This window comes from Pleurodeles waltl, chromosome 2_2, assembly GCF_031143425.1.
Source record: "Pleurodeles waltl isolate 20211129_DDA chromosome 2_2, aPleWal1.hap1.20221129, whole genome shotgun sequence".
NCBI lineage: Eukaryota > Metazoa > Chordata > Amphibia > Caudata > Salamandridae > Pleurodeles > Pleurodeles waltl.
This window is the reverse complement of record NC_090439.1, coordinates 1,124,204,779-1,124,223,218: the sequence shown is the minus strand read 5'-3', so window position 1 is coordinate 1,124,223,218 and position 18,440 is coordinate 1,124,204,779. Positions and strand designations below refer to the sequence as shown.

Below are 18,440 nucleotides of genomic sequence, written 5' to 3'. Positions count from 1 at the left end.
CGTTGTGAGTGAGTGTGTAGGAGGCAGCGTTGTGAGTGAGTGTGGTAGTCGGCAGCGTTGTGAGTGAGTGTGTAGGAGGCAGCGTTGTGAGTGAGTGTGGTAGTAGGCAGCGTTGTGAGTGAGTGTGTAGGAGGCAGCGTTGTGAGTGAGTGTGGTAGGAGGCCGCGTTGTGAGTGAGTGTGTAGGAGGCAGCGATGTGAGTGAGTGTGGTGAGAGGCCTGCACTGTTCTGTTGGTGTTTGTGTGTGTCAGGTGGCAGAAAGCAGGCGGTTAAGAGACAGGCACTGCTCCCTGTGGTGTGTGTTCTGTTGATGTCTGTGGGTGTGTGTTCGGTTGGTGTCTGTGGGTGTGTGTTCTGTTGGTGTCTGTGTGCGTCAGGCGGTGCAGAGGCAGGCACTGCTCCTGCGGGTGTGTGTTCTGTTGGTGTCTGTGTGCGTCAGGCGGTGCAGAGGCAGGCACTGCTCCCTGCGGGTGTGTGTTCTGTTGGTGTTTGTGTGTATCAGGCGGTGCAGAGGTGGCACTGCTCTCTGTGGGTGTGTGTCAGGCGGTACAGAGGCAGGCACTGCTCCCTGTGGTGTGTGTTCTGTTGGTGTTTGTGTGTGTCAGGCGGTGAAGAGGCGGGCACTGCTCCCTGCGGGTGTGTGTTCTGTTGGTGTTTGTGTGTGTCAGGGGGTGCAGAGGCGGGCACTGCTCCCTGCGGGTGTGTGTTCTGTTGGTGTCTGTGTGCGTCAGGCGGTGCAGAGGCGGGCACTGCTCTCTGTGGGTGTGTGTCAGGCGGTACAGAGGCAGGCACTGCTCCCTGTGGTGTGTGTTCTGTTGGTGTTTGTGTGTGTCAGGCGGTGCAGAGGCAGGCACTGCTCCCTGCGGTGTGTGTTCGGTTGGTGTTTGTGTGTGTCAGGCGGTGCAGAGGCAGGCACTGCTCCCTGCGGGTGTGTGTTCTGTTGGTGTTTGTGTATGTCAGGCGGTGCAGAGGCAGGCACTGCTCCCTGTGGGTGTGTGTCGTGTGCTCTGTTGGTGTGCGTATGTTTGTGGTAGGAAGCAGCTCTGCTCCCCGCGGACACTGGAGGGGCAGCCATTACTCTATTAGACTGGCACTACTATCTGGGTGTGGAGAAGCCAGGCACTGCATTCTGTGACTCTGAATAGAGGCAATGTAGTCATATTCACGGTGGCCAGACATAGACTGCTTGACACGGGCTGCTTTTCGTTCGCGATTACAGAGAACTTTGCTTCTGACGTGAACGGTGGTGGTTTTCGCGACATTAGAAGGATGAAATGCTAAGTCGTCCCTGGCTTCCCGCAAGTGGCCCGTAACGTGTGGAGCGATGTCAGTGCCATGCTTTGCTCGGAAGAAGTAAGCGCTGCAGAAACAGGCACTGCCCCCTGGGTGTGGTCACAGGCAGGAGCAGGCGCTTCTGCTTGGAGATGCAGGGAGTTTGGGGTGTGTGGGTGGGAGGGTCCGGCCCGTCTGGGAGGGGTGTGGGAGCTGCCGGTGATATTTAAGGGCGGGAGAAGGGAAGGGGCTGGTGCATTGCCCCAGAGCACACAGTCTGGTCGCGCTGCAGCCGAGGATCCCTGGGACCGGGCACGGGACACCTGCAGAGCTCGGTAAGGGGGTGTGTGGCGGGCCGGGGGCACTATTGTCACTGCGGGTGCACCAGGAGGCGTGCTTGTGAGGGATGGGAGCGGTTCTTCTACAGCCTAAGCGGCTTCACACTGTATTTCGTTCTGTTTCGTTTTTTTAACTCCGTGTTCTTCTCAGTTTCACCTTTTCCTACTTTATTTCTTCCTTCTTCTGATTCGTTCTTTCTTTCTAATTCTTTATCTCCTTTCTTGCTTGCTTTTTTCACTTTATTTGCATCCCTCTTTAATTCTGTATTCTTTCTTTCGATCTCGCCTCTATTTTCTCCCGTTTCTTTCTTTCATCCCACGCCTTATTTATTCTCTCTGCATCCTGAGCGGATAGCGCCGGCTGGTGACGTCTCTTGGGGGATTCCCCACCAGTATGAACGGACCCCAGAGCCCCCTGAGAGGTGGTTCCTGTTTAGCGCCGGCTGGTAATGGGTTAGTCTTGGATGAACATTGTCCTGGTTGGTGTTGGATCAGTACTGTCAGGTGATGGTCCTGGCTGGTGATGGATTAGTCTTGGCTGCTTGATTAGTACTACCTGGTGATTGGCAGTCCCAGCAGGTGATGAGATAGTCTTGGCTGGTGATGGGCTAGTCCTGGCTGGTGATGGGTTAGTCCTGGCTGGTGATGGGTTAGTCCTGGCTCGTGATAGTGATGAGTTACACCTGCCTGGTGATGGGTTAGGCCTGGCTGGTGATTGGTTTAGGCCTGGTTGGTGAAGGATTAGGTCTGGCTGGTTATGGGCTAGGCCAGGTTGGTGATGGGTTTTGGCCTGGTTGGTGGTGATTGTTTTAGGCATGGTCGGTGGTGATGGGTTTAGGCCTGGTTGGTTTTGGTGCGTTTAGGCCTGGCTTGTGATGGATTAGACCAGGCTGGTGATGGGCTAGGCCTGTCTGATGATGGGTTAGCCTGGCTGTGATCGGCTAATCCTGGCTGGTGATTGGCTAGTGATGGCTAGTGATGGGTTAGTCCTAGTTGGTGAAGAGTTACTCCTGGCTGGTGATGGGATAGTCCTGGCTAGTGATGGGCTAGTCATAGCTGATGACAGATGAGTCCTGGTTGATGATGGGTTAGTCCTGGTTGGTGATGGGATAGTCCTGTCTGGTGAAAGGTTAGTCCTGACAGGGACAGGTGATGAGATGGTCGTGGGTGATCCTGCAGTAGTTCTGGTTGTCAGTTTGGTAGGTCTGGCTGGTGATGGGCTTGTCCTGGCTGGTGATGGGCTAGGCCTGGCTGGTGATGGGATAGACCTGGCCGGTGACGGGTTAGTCCTGATTGGTGATACATTAGTCTTGGTTGGTGATGGGCTAGTTCCGGTTGGGGTGATGGGTTTAGGCCTGGCTGGTGATGAGTAAGCTCTGGCCGGTAATGGGTTAGTCCTGAGTGGTGATGGGCTCGTACTGTCTGGTGAAAGGTTAGTCCTGGCAGGTGATGGGGCAGCCCTAGTTGGTGACGGGATAGGGCTAGCTGCTGCTGAATTGGTTCTGGCTGGTGTTGTTATTCCTCCCTTGTAATGTTAGTCCTGGCTGGTGATGGGTTAGACCTGGCTGGTGATGTGATACCCCTTGTTGACTGTAGTTCTGGGTGGTGATAGGTTAGACATTGCTAGTGACTGACTGAGTTACAACCCGTATGTTTAACCAGTCTCTAGTTGTGAACAGCACGCACCATAGGCTGTTTTTATTTTTAAGAGTAGCTTCACTATCTCAGAAAACAGCACAGCAACAAATGAAGACTATATTTGCTTAGATACAGCACCGTATGTGTCTTTGCTTACAAACTGCACTGTAATCGTTGTTCACAACAGCAGTACAGCCTGTCTATACTAACAGGCAGCACTGTAGTATGTGTCTGTTTACACACTGCACTGTGCTTACAAACAGCACGTGCAGTCTCTGCTAACATGCAGCACTGCAGTATGTGTCTATTTACACACTGCACTGTGCTTACTTACAAACAGCACATGCGGCCTGTCTCTACTAACATGCAGCACTGTAGTATGTGTCTATTTACACACTGCACTGTGCTTACAAACAGCACGCGCAGCCTGTCTCTGCTAACACCCAGCACTGCATTATGTGTCTATTTACACACTGCACTGTGTTTACAAACAGCACGCGCAGCCTGCCTCTGCTAACCTGCAGAACTGCAGTATGTGTCTATTTACACACTGCACTGCGCTTACTTACAAACCGCACGTGCAGCCTGCCTCTGCTAACATGCCGCACTGCAGTATGTCTCTATTTACACACTGCACTATGCTTACTTACAAACAGCACATGCAGCGTGTCTCTGCTAGCATGCAGCACTACAGTCCCTGTCTCTGATTACAAGCCGCAGTGCAGTCAGTCCTTGCTAACAAACAGCGTGAGTAGTTTGTTTCTGCTTATGAACAGCACTACAGCCTCTCCCTGCTAACATACAGCACTGGAGTCGGTCTCTATTTACAAACAGCATGAGTAGTTTGTCTCTGCCTGCACTATCCTTCCTAACAAACAGCGCATGCAGTGTTTCTTTGCTTACAGACAACGTGTAACGTTCCCTTCGTGCAGACAGCAGGTGCAGTCTGTCTCTCCTTACAAACAGCACTTCAACCCGTTTATAACAGCACCTGTAGTCTTTGCTTACAAATAGGACATGCGGCGGTGCTTGCTTACAAACGGCGCAGGCAGTCTGTATCTGCTTACAAACAGCACAGGAAGTCTGTCTCTGCTTACAAACAGCACAGGAAGTCCGTCCCTGCTAACAAACAGCACAGGCAGTCCGTCCCTGCTAACAAACAGCACAGGCAGTCTGTCTCTGCTTACAAACAGCACAGGCAGTCTGTCTCAGCACAGGCAGTCAGTCTCTGCTTACAAACAGCACAGGCAGTCTGTGTCTGCTTACAAACAGCACAGGCAGTGTGTCTCAGCACAGGCAGTCAGTCTCTGCTTACAAACAGCACAGGCAGTCTGTGTCTGCTTACAAACAGCACAGGCAGTCTGTGTCTGCTTACAAACAGCACAGGCAGTCTGTGTCTACTTACAAACAGCACAGGTAGTCTGTCTCAGCACAGGCAGTCTGTCCCTGCTTACAAACAGCACAGGCGGTCTGCGTCTGCTTACAAACAGCACAGGCAGTCTGTCTCAGCACAGGCAGTCAGTCTCTGCTTACAAACAGCACAGGCCGTCTGTGTCTGCTTACAAACAGCACAGGCCGTCTGTGTCTGCTTACAAACAGCACAGGCATTCTGTGTCTGCTTAAAAACAGCACAGGCAGTGTGTGTCTGCTTACAAACAGCACAGGCAGTGTGTCTCAGCACAGGCAGTCAGTCTCTGCTTAAAAACAGCACAGGCAGTCTGTGTCTGCTTACAAACAGCACAGGCAGTCTGTGTCTACTTACAAACAGCACAAGCAGTCTGCGTCTGCTTACAAACAGCACAGGCAGTCTGTCTCAGCACAGGCAGTCAGTCTCTGCTTACAAACAGCACAGGCCGTCTGTGTCTGCTTACAAACAGCACAGGCATTCTGTGTCTGCTTAAAAACAGCACAGGCAGTGTGTGTCTGCTTACAAACAGCACAGGCAGTGTGTCTCAGCACAGGCAGTCAGTCTCTGCTTAAAAACAGCACAGGCAGTCTGTGTCTGCTTACAAACAGCACAGGCAGTCTGTGTCTACTTACAAACAGCACAAGCAGTCTGTGTCTACTTACAAACAGCACAGGCAGTCTGTCCCTGCTTACAAACAGCACAGGAGGTCTGCGTCTGCTTACAAACAGCACAGGCAGTCTGTCCTAGCACAGGCAGTCTGTGTCTGCTTACAAACAGCACAGAAGTCTTTATCTTCTTACAAACAGCACAGGCAGTCTGTGTCTGCTTACAAACAGCACAGGCGGTCTGTGTCTGCTTACAAACAGCACAGGTGGTCTGCGTCTGCTTACAAACCGCACAGGCAGTCTGTCCCTGCTTACAAACAGCACAGGCAGTCTGTGTCTGCTTACAAACAACACAGGGATCATGTCTCTGCTTACAAACAGAACATGCACAGTGCCTCTGCTTAGACACAGCACCCAGGCCGTGACAGGTGGCCCGCTCGTGCTTCCCATCCACTTTTTGGCCCCTCCACTGACGCCGACGGACGTGCCCCGGCTGCACACAGTACATGCACCGTCATGCAGACACGCTTTCAACGCTCTTAGAAGATTCTCTGATTGGCGCTTGCTTCGCCTGCAGCGTCTGCAGGTCGATTTTCGGGGCTTCCTTTAATTTCGTTTCCTCTGCGTGAAACTCCAGCCCAGGCCCTGTCGGCAGCCTCGCCTTCAGGTATGGCCTCATTGGCAAGTAGACCCTGCCCCGCAATGCCAGGGCATGATGTACCCACTCAGCCCCACCGCTGCACCGGAAATACAAACCTGCCCTGTCCAAATGTCCACACCAGCCCCCACTGCAGGAGGCCGCAACAAGAACTAGAGCAAGGGGGGCTCAACTTGCTAGCAAGGAGCCCACAGCCTGTGGCACATCGGGAAATGCCAGGGTGGCCGAGTGGTCCTCGGCCCGGCAGCTCCTAGTTTATAAGCACACTCCAAGAATGAGGAATACACGAAGGCATGCCCCCACATGATCAGGGGCTCCCCATCGCCCCCAAACACACACTTCTGAGATTTATCACTCTCAAAGCCTTCTTATTTAATGGCTTGTGATTGCTTTATTTCCCCCATCGTGAGTTTGTCCCTCCCCTGGAGCATGGACGTGTCACTGTGGCCCTACACTACTCATTTTTTTGGCGCTACTTTTTTACTTTAATTAAGCACTCTATGAAAGTGTGTGTGTTTTCCAGCTGTTTCTATCATGTGCTTCTTTGCTCCCTCGTCTCCGTGTTGCTGTGTCTTGTCATCTGCATCTGTGTTCCCTTGGTCTCCGTTTTTCTCTACCTTTACTTGTGCTTCTCTGCCCTCATTCCCCATCCCTGGTCTCTGTGTTGCTCTGTCTCACTGTGCGCTTCTCTGCCCGACCTGTGTTGCTCGCCTCTTCTCTGTGTTGCTCTGTCTCACTGTGCGCTTCTCTGCCCGACCTGTGTTGCTCACCTCTTCTCTGTGTTGCTGTCTCACTGTGCGCTTCTCTGCCCCGACCTGTTGCTCACCACTTCTCTGTGTTGCTGTCTCACTGTGCGCTTCTCTGCCCGACCTGTGTTGCTTGCCTCTTCTCTGTGTTGCTCTGTCTCACTGTGCGCTTCTCTGCCCTGACCTGTGTTGCTTGCCTCTTCTCTGTGTTGCTGTCTCACTGTGCGCTTCTCTGCCCGACCTGTGTTGCTTGCCTCTTCTCTGTGTTGCTCTGTCTCACTGTGCGCTTCTCTGCCCTGACCTGTGTTGCTTGCCTCTTCTCTGTGTTGCTGTCTCACTGTGCGCTTCTCTGCCCGACCTGTGTTGCTTGCCTCTTCTCTGTGTTGCTCTGTCTCACTGTGCGCTTCTCTGCCCTGACCTGTGTTGCTTGCCTCTTCTCTGTGTTGCTGTCTCACTGTGCGCTTCTCTGCCCGACCTGTGTTGCTCACCTCTTCTCTGTGTTGCTGTCTCACTGTGCGCTTCTCTGCCCGACCTGTGTTGCTCGCCTCTTCTCTGTGTTGCTCTGTCTCACTGTGCGCTTCTCTGCCCGACCTGTGTTGCTCACCTCTTCTCTGTGTTGCTGTCTCACTGTGCGCTTCTCTGCCCCGACCTGTTGCTCACCACTTCTCTGTGTTGCTGTCTCACTGTGCGCTTCTCTGCCCGACCTGTGTTGCTTGCCTCTTCTCTGTGTTGCTCTGTCTCACTGTGCGCTTCTCTGCCCTGACCTGTGTTGCTTGCCTCTTCTCTGTGTTGCTGTCTCACTGTGCGCTTCTCTGCCCGACCTGTGTTGCTTGCCTCTTCTCTGTGTTGCTCTGTCTCACTGTGCGCTTCTCTGCCCTGACCTGTGTTGCTTGCCTCTTCTCTGTGTTGCTGTCTCACTGTGCGCTTCTCTGCCCGACCTGTGTTGCTTGCCTCTTCTCTGTGTTGCTCTGTCTCACTGTGCGCTTCTCTGCCCTGACCTGTGTTGCTTGCCTCTTCTCTGTGTTGCTGTCTCACTGTGCGCTTCTCTGCCCCGACCTGTTGCTCACCACTTCTCTGTGTTGCTGTCTCACTGTGCGCTTCTCTGCCCTGACCTGTGTTGCTTGCCTCTTCTCTGTGTTGCTCTGTCTCACTGTGCGCTTCTCTGCCCTGACCTGTGTTGCTTCCCTCTTCTCTGTGTTGCTGTCTCACTGTGTTCTTCTCTGCCCTGACCTGTGTTGCTTGCCTCTTCTCTGTGTTGCTCTGTCTCACTGTGCGCTTCTCTGCCCTGATCTGTGTTGCTTGCCTCTTCTCTGTGTTGCTCTGTCTCACTGTGCGCTTCTCTGCCCTGACCTGTGTTGCTTGCCTCTTCTCTGTGTTGCTCTGTCTCACTGTGCGCTTCTCTGCCCGACCTGTGTTGCTTGCCTCTTCTCTGTGTTGCTCTGTCTCACTGTGCGCTTCTCTGCCCTGACCTGTGTTGCTCGCCTCTTCTCTGTGTTGCTGTCTCACTGTGCGCTTCTCTGCCCTGACCTGTGTTGCTTGCCTCTTCTCTGTGTTGCTGTCTCACTGTGCGCTTCTCTGCCCTGATCTGTGTTGCTCACCTCTTCTCTGTGTTGCTGTCTCACTGTGCGCTTCTCTGCCCCGACCTGTTGCTCACCTCTTCTCTGTGTTGCTGTCTCACTGTGCGCTTCTCTGCCCTGATCTGTGTTGCTTGCCTCTTCTCTGTGTTGCTGTCTCACTGTGCGCTTCTCTGCCCCGACCTGTGTTGCTTCCCTCTTCTCTGTGTTGCTCTGTCTCACTGTGCGCTTCTCTGCCCTGATCTGTGTTGCTTGCCTCTTCTCTGTGTTGCTGTCTCACTGTGCGCTTCTCTGCCCCGACCTGTGTTGCTTCCCTCTTCTCTGTGTTGCTCTGTCTCACTGTGCGCTTCTCTGCCCTGATCTGTGTTGCTTGCCTCTTCTCTGTGTTGCTCTGTCTCACTGTGCGCTTCTCTGCCCTGATCTGTGTTGCTTGCCTCTTCTCTGTGTTGCTGTCTCACTGTGCGCTTCTCTGCCCTGATCTGTGTTGCTTGCCTCTTCTCTGTGTTGCTGTCTCACTGTGTTCTTCTCTGCCCTGACCTGTGTTGCTTCCCTCTTCTCTGTGTTGCTTTGTCCCTCCATGCGCTTCTGTGCTCCCTGTCTCCATTCTGCTCTGTTTTGCTCTGTGCTTCTGTGCTCCACCCTGTGTTGCTTCCCCCACCTTCGTCCTCTGTTTTGCTTCCGCACCCCTCAATGGCCTTTTTTTGTTTTTAGTTACAGATCCAACTCGGATCAGTAACTAAAGCCTTTGAACTCTTGTTGGCGCATCCATGCCAGGTGCCTGCATCAGGGATGCTGGGCAGGGTGGCTAAAACCCTTTGTCAAAGCCAATTGTTGTCAAAGGTGAGATGCACTGACTTAGCCAATGCTTGTTTGTTTATTGTTGCAAAAGGATATTCTCCCCCCAGGCCTGACTGTTCCATTGAAAATTCTTGAAGGCATTACCTTGAGATAACCAAACACTGCCAAGTCCCACTTCCTGAGACACATCCGAAGATACAAAATGAGAGTACAAGGAAATGATCTCACAGATACCACCTTCTAGAATATTCATCCATGCTATTACAACATCCTGATTCAGTAATTGTGCACTTCCAGCCTCCGAAACCAGCTGCCTCTCAATCACACACTGACTGCATCGTGGCCTTTGACCCTGTGCTTTGCTCTGCTCCCTTTTGGCCAGGTTTAGGCTTGATAAATATGACCTACATTGTTTGCTTGGAGTACTTGCCAAGCAATGTCACTCTGGTTGGCTGGTGAAGCATTATTACATCACAACTGCTAGAAGTCTTCATTAGCAGTGATGGCCTATCTGTAAGCATTCTGATTGGCCAGGACATAGGTGGCTTGCTCTGATTGGTGACTGACATTTCTGGATGGCAGCAGGTTTTTCAAACTTTACCAGCTCAACCCCCAGACGCTGGTGCAAGAAGAGGAGCACCAGGACACCCTTTAATGGGAAGTTGCACACATTATAAATTATTTTCATTCATTCTTAAACTCGGCCACCAGAACCCCACTCTTGCGTCATCTGGTGGGGTGCAATCTATATAGCGCCGTCTATGCTCAAAAGAATCAACCATTTGGAATTCTAATATATTGTGGACAGACTTTAGCAAATACAGAAAAGCCCCGAAGACAATTTCTTCCTCTAAGTCAGTTGACTGAAAGTAAGAGTGTGCAAAAACCTTTTTTCTCCAGCAACGTTCCTGATTGATTTTTGCCATTAGCAAAGTTTGAAACGAATTCTGGTTTTTGCCATTAGCAAGGGTTGCAACGAATCCTGGTTTATCCTCACGGTCTCACCTGGGTAAATAGTTTTTCATCATCCTGAGATCATTGGAACCCAGCTGAGCTGGAAAATATATCCATAATTTTTCTCCGCAAGCTTACCTTCTGCACAGCTTTTCTATGTACAGTGGCAAATATTTTTGTTATATGTTTACTTTTTACAAAGCTTTTCAATACACGACTGTGCACCAAAAGAACACTGTTCTCACGAAAAGTAAATGCAAACACATGTTGCAGGTAAATAGTAATATAGGAAATATAATCTGTTACAAAAGTGGTGATTTTCACATGGACGTTGCAGCACAAAAAGCTCGCAAGCTTCACAAAGTTGCATAATTTTCGATAGACCTTTGCAAAGAATAATTTGCAAATTCACACAACCCCGTCTAAAAAATGTCTAATTGCCTAGGATTCTCATCCTCCGCTTTCACTTCCAGGTGCTTCTCCAAAAGTACTCTAAAACTGTTGAAACACACTGTAAGCGAAATACATATCCAATAAATAAAATTAACTATAAACAAGACAGATGTACAATACCAACAAGCATTGGTAATGCCAACATGTCTGGCTTAAAAGGAATCTTGCATGGTAATGTGAAGCATAACAGGTAGATAACATAGGAATGGATATACACTTGTGTCGGGGCAAAGAACTGATGATTCTCAAATAATTGTCTGGTGACAGCTGCACTGTCAAGCCGGGCCATAAAAATCAGACATTTTGGTTGGTCCCTAGCTGGTAAATATCTACCAATCAGAATAGCAGATGGAAGAATATGTGAGCTTCATCATGGTCCAAACTCACATATCACTACGCCTTATTTACATAGCATCTGACTGTGAAGATCCAACATGCCGGATTCAAATAACAAACTGCTTCGGTAGCATATGTTTTTCAAACCAAAATATGCAATATCTATTGCTTTTTTGGACCACTTTGCCCACATCCATAATTTTCTTGAAAGAAATTAAAAGGAAAGACTGTTTTCTCCCAAACACCCTGCATCATATCATGGAAGGGGATAAAACAATTTGACGTGATGAAAGAACCTTAGGATAGATTACAATTCCTAAAATCGGTGCTGTGTCACCAATAAATAATTTAGGGCCGGATGTATCATGCATTTTTGCATTCACAAGCGCAAAAATGCATTTTGCTATGTATGAAGTCCAATTTGCGATTCGGTAACTTGTTACTGAATCGCAAATTGGAATTGCAACTACATACCGATTCAGTATTAGGAAGGGGCGTGTCAAGGGCGTCCCTTCCTAATACCAAATCTCAGCGGTATGTAGGAATGTTTTGTGACCTAAATGCAGTTGCAAATTATTTGCATTTTACCACATACGTGAAGTAGGTGGTAACCCATTCGCAAACAGGAAGGGGTCCCTAAGGGACCCCTTCCCCTTTGTGAATGCATGCAAAAACATTTTTTAGAAGCAGACAGTGGTCCCACGCGTGGCCGGCTTTAGCGCTGGTGGCGCCCTGTGTGACAGTCTTTTTTGGTGCCCTCATCCACATGACCACCTCCTCAGATTTCCTCACTATCACCCTGCAAATGTGCCCCTCATCTCTCCAAAGGCCCCCTTTCACATAAATTAATTTGTTTGTTAAAGGGCTTGTAAAGGCTATCCACATAAATTATAATTCTGTTCTTTGCAGCAGGAATATTAACCCTCTACGCTACTTTATGGCGAGTCAAAGCTGCCATTAGACAAAACTCCTATCTCTCTCCCTAGCAGGAACATTAATCACAAGAGGTACCTTGAAATGTTAAATGCTTCCTGAAGGCTGGACGCACAAGTCCCAAGTTTGGTAAGTTATTGCTAAACACAGGGCCCCCCAGTCCAGGTCAGCACCTGGTGCGGCCGCACTGCCTTAAAGCTAGCCCTGGTCCCATGGACCACTGCCTACTCTTACAAAATGAAAAGAAAACTTTTCATTTTTCTTTTTTAAATGCATCCTGTTTTCCTTTAAGGAAAACGGGCTGCACTTAAAAAAAAAGATTGCTTTATTTTAAAAAAAGCAATCACAGACATGTTGGTCTCCGGAGCCCAGCAGGCCAGCATCCCTGTGATTATAGCCATTCGCAATGGGTCGCAAATTGTGACCTACCGCGTGAATATTAATGAGGTAGGTCAATTTGCGAGCCATTGGGAATCTCTAAAAGAAACTCCTGGGGTTTCATACATTCAAATAGGGATTACGTAATTGCGATTCGCAGATAATCGCAATTACGTAATCACTATTTGGAAAAATGATACATCTGGCCCCTAATTTGCACCTGAAAGAAGTCCTCACTTGTTCACATGCTCACTTTATGTTCAGCCTTTCAACCACAGTCATCCCGTCCAATGGACAATGGATAGTTTATGTCGCAGGAGCGTTCTTTTTTGTCATTGTTACTGCTGAAACTAGGAGAAAAATAATGGCGGCAACCTTAGCACCAAAAAAAATTAAGCCTGGTTTCTTTCATGTAGCGCTCCCCAAATCTAGTACCATGAAAAAACACAACTGAAAAAAATAATTGGAAATACTACCAACATGTCAAGGGTCTGCACTCTCAGAGCAGTGATATCTAAATGAGGTGGCCCTCCTCAGCAGTTATTAACAGGGATGGATTAGGGCCCTTTGACTCAAATTTAGTCAGTAACTACGGGTAAGAGCCCTTCCCTCTGGTTAATATTGCTCATGTAACATTAAAAGGTTTGTCAGCCTTAGTGGTCTCTGTGACTCATGGGCTTCTTACCTTTTAATCTCCATGCTCTGTAAATACAAAGAGCATCTCTTGACCACTGTAACATTTTCTTCTGGTCAGCAGGATTATGGTACAACCACTTACCCTCTTTGGTCAGTGGGACAAGCGGGTTGGAGCCAGGGGAGGGAATGAAGGGGTGTCTGCTGGGAGAAGGCATTTTTGTAAGGATGAGTGGAGCTTTCTGCCATTTCACAAATGCTTCTGAAAAGCAAATCAGTTCACCCATGTACCTTGTAAAATCTCATATGTGAACATCACTGCTTAGTTATATATGTTACATATGCTAACATGCGCATTGAAAAGGTAATAATAATCCTTTTTACTGCCCAAAACTCCCTGAACAAATTATACTCCATTTTGCCAAAGTCCTATTGGTTCCAGCTTTCAGTCCTGCAACATGACATAAGCGAGCTGATTCAAAGCGCCACGGCCGCAGTGAGCGTGGGCACGAAGGAGAGACACAAAAGGAAAAAGAAGTTCGCTCGCAGTCAAATGTTTTGGCAAAAGTGCAATTATCCATGTGACAGGGCAGTCTGCAAGGCGGTAACAAAACCACCCCAAGGAGGGACATACGTAAAGCATTTACCAATGATAACAAAGGATTTTTGAAAGGCAAGCCCATGAACGAGCGAAAGTGATGGGTGCGCAGTGGGCGTGGTTAAAAGCCCACAATACAACAGGGCAAAGCGCTTGCCCGCTCCACCTAAAAAAGGGGCACCCTACACAGGTTTGGGATTTTTCAAGATTCCTGACCATTCCCCCTATTTGCTGAGAATAAGATCAGAGGGCAGATCATTCTCTTTTAAAGCCAGGAGACTCTGGCATGTCCTCTCTACAAGTCTCTCTGTTAAATCTGAGTCCGCCTCGCCTTCTCTACACAGTTGAGCCAGACTGTTGTCCACACTACACGAGACCTAACACCACCTGCGTGGTCTCCTGCTGTTTCTTAGTATGGTGGTGGGAGAAACTTCAGCAGGGGCATAAATGAAAAATACTTTTAAAGTGTAGACATTTTCGCGGGTGGAATAAACACGTTGTCGTTCGCTTATTTTAAAAAATTACCACCGACCTGAAAACCGGGTTTATGGGCTTCAGATCGGCATCTTCTGCGGGGGGTGCGTATATAACAATAGGTGGCATGTGGGGTTGGGTCAGTTCGCCCTACCCCACCCACCCACCACACCCAGCAGGGACAAGTGGAAGCCCCGAGGCCCCCCCCCCCCGATAGGGAAGGGTCATTAAGGACAGGTTCTCCGTCCTTATTTACAGGTATCTCTAAGATCTGCCCGCCAAGAAACAGGGCGGGCATCAATGAGGGGTCAGGAACCTCGCCCTGCCTCGGATCACACGGCAACTACACGTATTCGTCATTAAATGGTGCCTTCGCGGACAACCTATGCTCAGGTGAGGGGAACTTATATGGTTTTAAAGGGCCAGGCCGGGTCTGAGCCTGTAACACAGGAATGCGCCTTGACGCAGTGGGGCGAGGCGTGTCCGAGGAAAGCACTTGATGGCGAACACATACCATGTTAATGAGATTAATTCACCCCTCGGCAGGTTAAATAACATAGTCATTAGAGAGAGGAAACTCTGAGAGGGCGTCTGTGAATGTGGGGGTGTGACGACACCCCGACACCGGCCTTTAAAAGACAGACCGGCTGTGATGATAAAACCTCACCCCCATGGGTCCTGTCAATCAAAAAGGGGGCGGGGGAGGTAAGCGCTGAAATGTTGGAGCTGAAAGGTCATGACAAAACACAGACTCAAAGCTTCAGATAAGATAAGCACCGCCCGACAAGAGTAACCCCCCTGCACCCAGGGCCGGGGTTACGCACTTGTCACAGCGGGAGGGGGGGGGGGGGTATGGGTTAAAGCTGGAACTGTAAATTGCTCCCCCTATCATCTCAGCGTGATAGTTTTGCAGCCCGCAGCTGAGGGCCATACCGGTTCTTAAATGCCCTCTCCCTGAATATTAGACGTTACCCCGCAAACTTTTATTCTGCCTTTAATCCAAGGACTTTACTCCTCCGACATTTATTCCGCAGTTTGATTTAAAAGAAAGATAACTGCCCTTACAACACACGTCTTTACCGGTCATTATAGACCCTGTGCGTTAATGGACCTGTCACCATTTGTAATGCAGTGAACATATGGAGTTTCTCTTCTTATGACCGAGCTCATCCCATCAACCTCAGAAGGATAAAGATCTGAGCTGGGTCCCACCAGACCAGATCTGTGAGCTAGGAAAGAAGTAACTGTGCGGTGCAGCGGGGCCATTATCCCTAAAGCGGACACCCCTCAGCATCCCGGCGGTGGGGCCTCAGTGAAACCTGGAGAGGTCAGAGAGCTGGCTGCCTCCTCAGACCTCAGCCCGGACTGGTCGGTGGTGGCAGAGGTCCAGACCAGTGATGCTGGTGCACCTTCATGGAAACTTCCGGGCCCTGCAGCCAAGGCCCGAGGGACGCTTGTGTAACGGGATCTGTGCTCACGACACACACAACCATTATTAGTAAGCGTCTTAAGTGAGGGAGACCTTGTCTGGTCGCATCCTCCGTGACTTGCTCCAGCACCGAGACATCTCTCTTCCGGTACGACATGTCGTGACAGGTGTGTGCTCCCTTCTGGGCTCAGAGTGCGGTGGATCTCACACTACTGGTTTCAGGGACGTAAGATCACATCAACATTTGCCCCAATTTCTTTCAATCTAGGAATATACCTCACATAGCCCCTAGAAGCCTTCGATGCTGGTGGGTTTTTAAGTCTACATATCCTAATATCTGGAATGCGCCTCCTCTGAGAGGGCGGTCGGAGTACACGCCCTGGTACTCAGTGCCTGTTCAGACTCCCCCCCCCCCCCTTATCTTCCTGCAAACCTGTATTGATTCGGGTAAAGCGCTGCCCCTCGGCTCGCCCTTCCTCCTGTTTGGACTCCCAGCATCTGTGTACCTGTTATGTCTACAATAACTTCTCACTGGTTTCCCGTCTGTGAAGCGCCCCCACTTTCCGGTAACCTGACATGAGGTCTGCACGAGCAGTGGAGGGAGGGCCGGAGGCTGATCCGCTGGTGTGATGGGACAGGGGGCCTTTGTTAAACCTCACTCTGACGTCACTGCACTGAAGTGTTCTTACTGATACTTCCCAATGACATGCCTTGACAAGCGGCACAGGGATGTCTACGAGGCTTTCCGAATGTCGTACACCTGGAGGAGTGACCACCGGACTCTGACTGCCTTACAGCTGGAGGAGTGACCACAGGACTCTGTCTCACACCTGGAGCAGTGACCCCAGGACTCTGTCTGTCTTACACCTGGAGGAGTGACCACAGGACTCTGTCTCACACCTGCAGGAGTGACCACAGGACTCTGTCTCACACCTGCAGGAGTGACCACAGGACTCTGCCTCACACCTGGAGGAGTGACCACAGGACTCTGTCTCACACCTGCAGGAGTGACCACAGGACTCTTAGTTATGGCACACCCATGGTGGCATCAGGGAGGCGCTGAGGGGCACCAGAAAAGTAGTGCTTCACTGGGTGCAGTGCCACTTTTGTTAAATCTGGCCCTGACTGTCTTACTCCAGGGGACAGTGCGGCAGGACTCAGCGGGTGTCTTACTCCAGGGGACAGTGCAGGGCTCACTGGGTGCCTTACTCTAGGGAACGGTGTAGCAGGACTCACTGGGTGCCTTACTTCAGGGTGCAGTGCTGCAGGACTCACTGGGTCTCTTGCTCCAGGTAACAGTGCAGCAGGACTCACTGACTGTCTTACTCCAGCTAACAGAACTCACTGTCTTACTCCAGGGGACAGTGCAACAGGATTCACTGTGTTACTTCAAGTAACAGTGCAGCAGGGCTCACTGTCTTACGCCAGGTAACAGTGCGGCAGGTCTCACTGGGTGTCTTACTCCAGGGGACAGCGCGGCAGGACTCACTGGGTGTCTTACTCCAGGGGACAGTGCAGCAGGACTCACTGGGTGTCTTACTCCAGGGGACACTGCAGCAGGTCTCACTGGGTGTCTTACTCCAGGGTGTCTTACTCCAGGGGACAGGGCAGCAGGACTCACTGGGTGTCTCACTCCAGGGGACAGTGCAGCAGGACTCACTGAGGGACAGTGCAGCAGGACTCACTGGGTGTCTTTTTCCAGGGGACAGTGCAGCAGGTCTCACTGGGTGCCTTACTCCAGGGGACAGTGCGGCAGGACTCACTGGGTGTCTTACTCCAGGGAACAGTGCAGCAGGACTCATGGGTGTCTTACTCCAGGAGACAGTGCTGCAGGTCTCACTGGGTGTCTCACTCCAGGGGACAGTGCAGCAGGACTCACTGGGGGACAGTGCAGCAGGACTCACTGGGTGTCTTACTCCAGGGGACAATGCAGCAGGTCTCACTGGGTGTTTACTCCAGGGAACAGTGCAGCAGGACTCACTGGGTGTCTTACTCCAGGGGACAATGCAGCAGGTCTCACTGGGTGTTTACTCCAGGGGACAGTGCAGCAGGACTCACTGGGTGTCTTGCTCCAGGGAACAGTGCAGCAGGTCTCACTGGGTGTCTTACTCCAGGGTGTCTTACTCCAGGGGACAGTGCGGCAGGTCTCACTGGGTGTCTTACTCCAGGGGACAGTGCGGCAGGTCTCACTGGGTGTCTCACTCCAGGGGACAGTGCAGCAGGACTCACTGGGGGACAGTGCAGCAGGACTCACTGGGAGTCTTACTCCAGGGGACAGTGCTGCAGGACTCACTGGGTGTCTTACTCCAGGGGACAGTACAGCAGGACTCACTGGGTGTCTTACTCCAGGGGACAGTGCAGCAGGACTCACTGGGTGTCTTACTCCAGTGAACAGTGCAGCAGGTCTCACTGGGTGTCTTACTCCAGGGGACAGTGCAGCAGGACTCACTGGGTGTCTTAGTGCAGGGGACAGTGCAGCAGGTCTCACTGGGTGTCTTACTCCAGGGTGTCTTACTCCAGGGGACAGTGCGGCAGGTCTCACTGGGTGTCTTACTCTAGGGGACAGTGCAGCAGGTCTCACTGGGTGTCTTACTCCAGGCTGTCTTACTCCAGGGGACAGTGCAGCAGGTCTCACTGGGTGTCTTACTCCAGGGGACAGTGCGGCAGGTCTCACTGGGTGTCTTTCTCCAGGGGACAGTGTAGCAGGACTCACTGGGTGTCTTACTCCAGGGGGACAGTGTAGCAGGACTCACTGGGTGTCTTACTCCAGGGGACAGTGCAGCAGGACTCACTGGGTGTCTTACTCCAGGGAACAGTGCAGCAAGACTCACTGGGTGTCTTACTCCAGGGAACAGTGCAGCAGGACTCACTGGGTCTCTTACTCCAGGGAACAGTGCAGCAGGACTCACTGGGTGTACCTACTCCAGGGGACAGTGCTGCAGGATTCACTGGGTGTCTTACTCCAGGGGACAGCGTGGCAGGACTCACTGGGTGTCTTACTCCAAGGGACAGTACATGACTCACTGGGTGTCTCACTCCAGGGGACAGTGCATGACTCACTGGGTGCCTTACTCCAGGGAGCAGTGCTGCAGGACTCACTGGGTGTCTTACTCCAGGACTCACTGGGTGTCTTACGCCAGGGGACAGTGCAGCAGGACTCACTGGGTGTCTTACTCCAGGGAGCAGTGCTGCAGGACTCACTGGGTGTCTTACTC

The 18,440-nt window shown here is 51.0% G+C and overlaps 1 protein-coding gene across 1 annotated transcript in view; it reads left to right on the top strand.

The window, feature by feature from the left end:
* Nucleotides 1-1,527: 1,527 nt before the first annotated feature.
* Nucleotides 1,528-18,440, top strand: part of EPPK1 (epiplakin 1) — a 130,945-nt gene continuing 114,032 nt past the window's right edge. The window contains exon 1 of the mRNA XM_069220970.1: nucleotides 1,528-1,607. The gene's annotated coding sequence lies outside the window, so the exon portion shown is untranslated. The remainder of the gene's footprint in view (nucleotides 1,608-18,440) is intronic.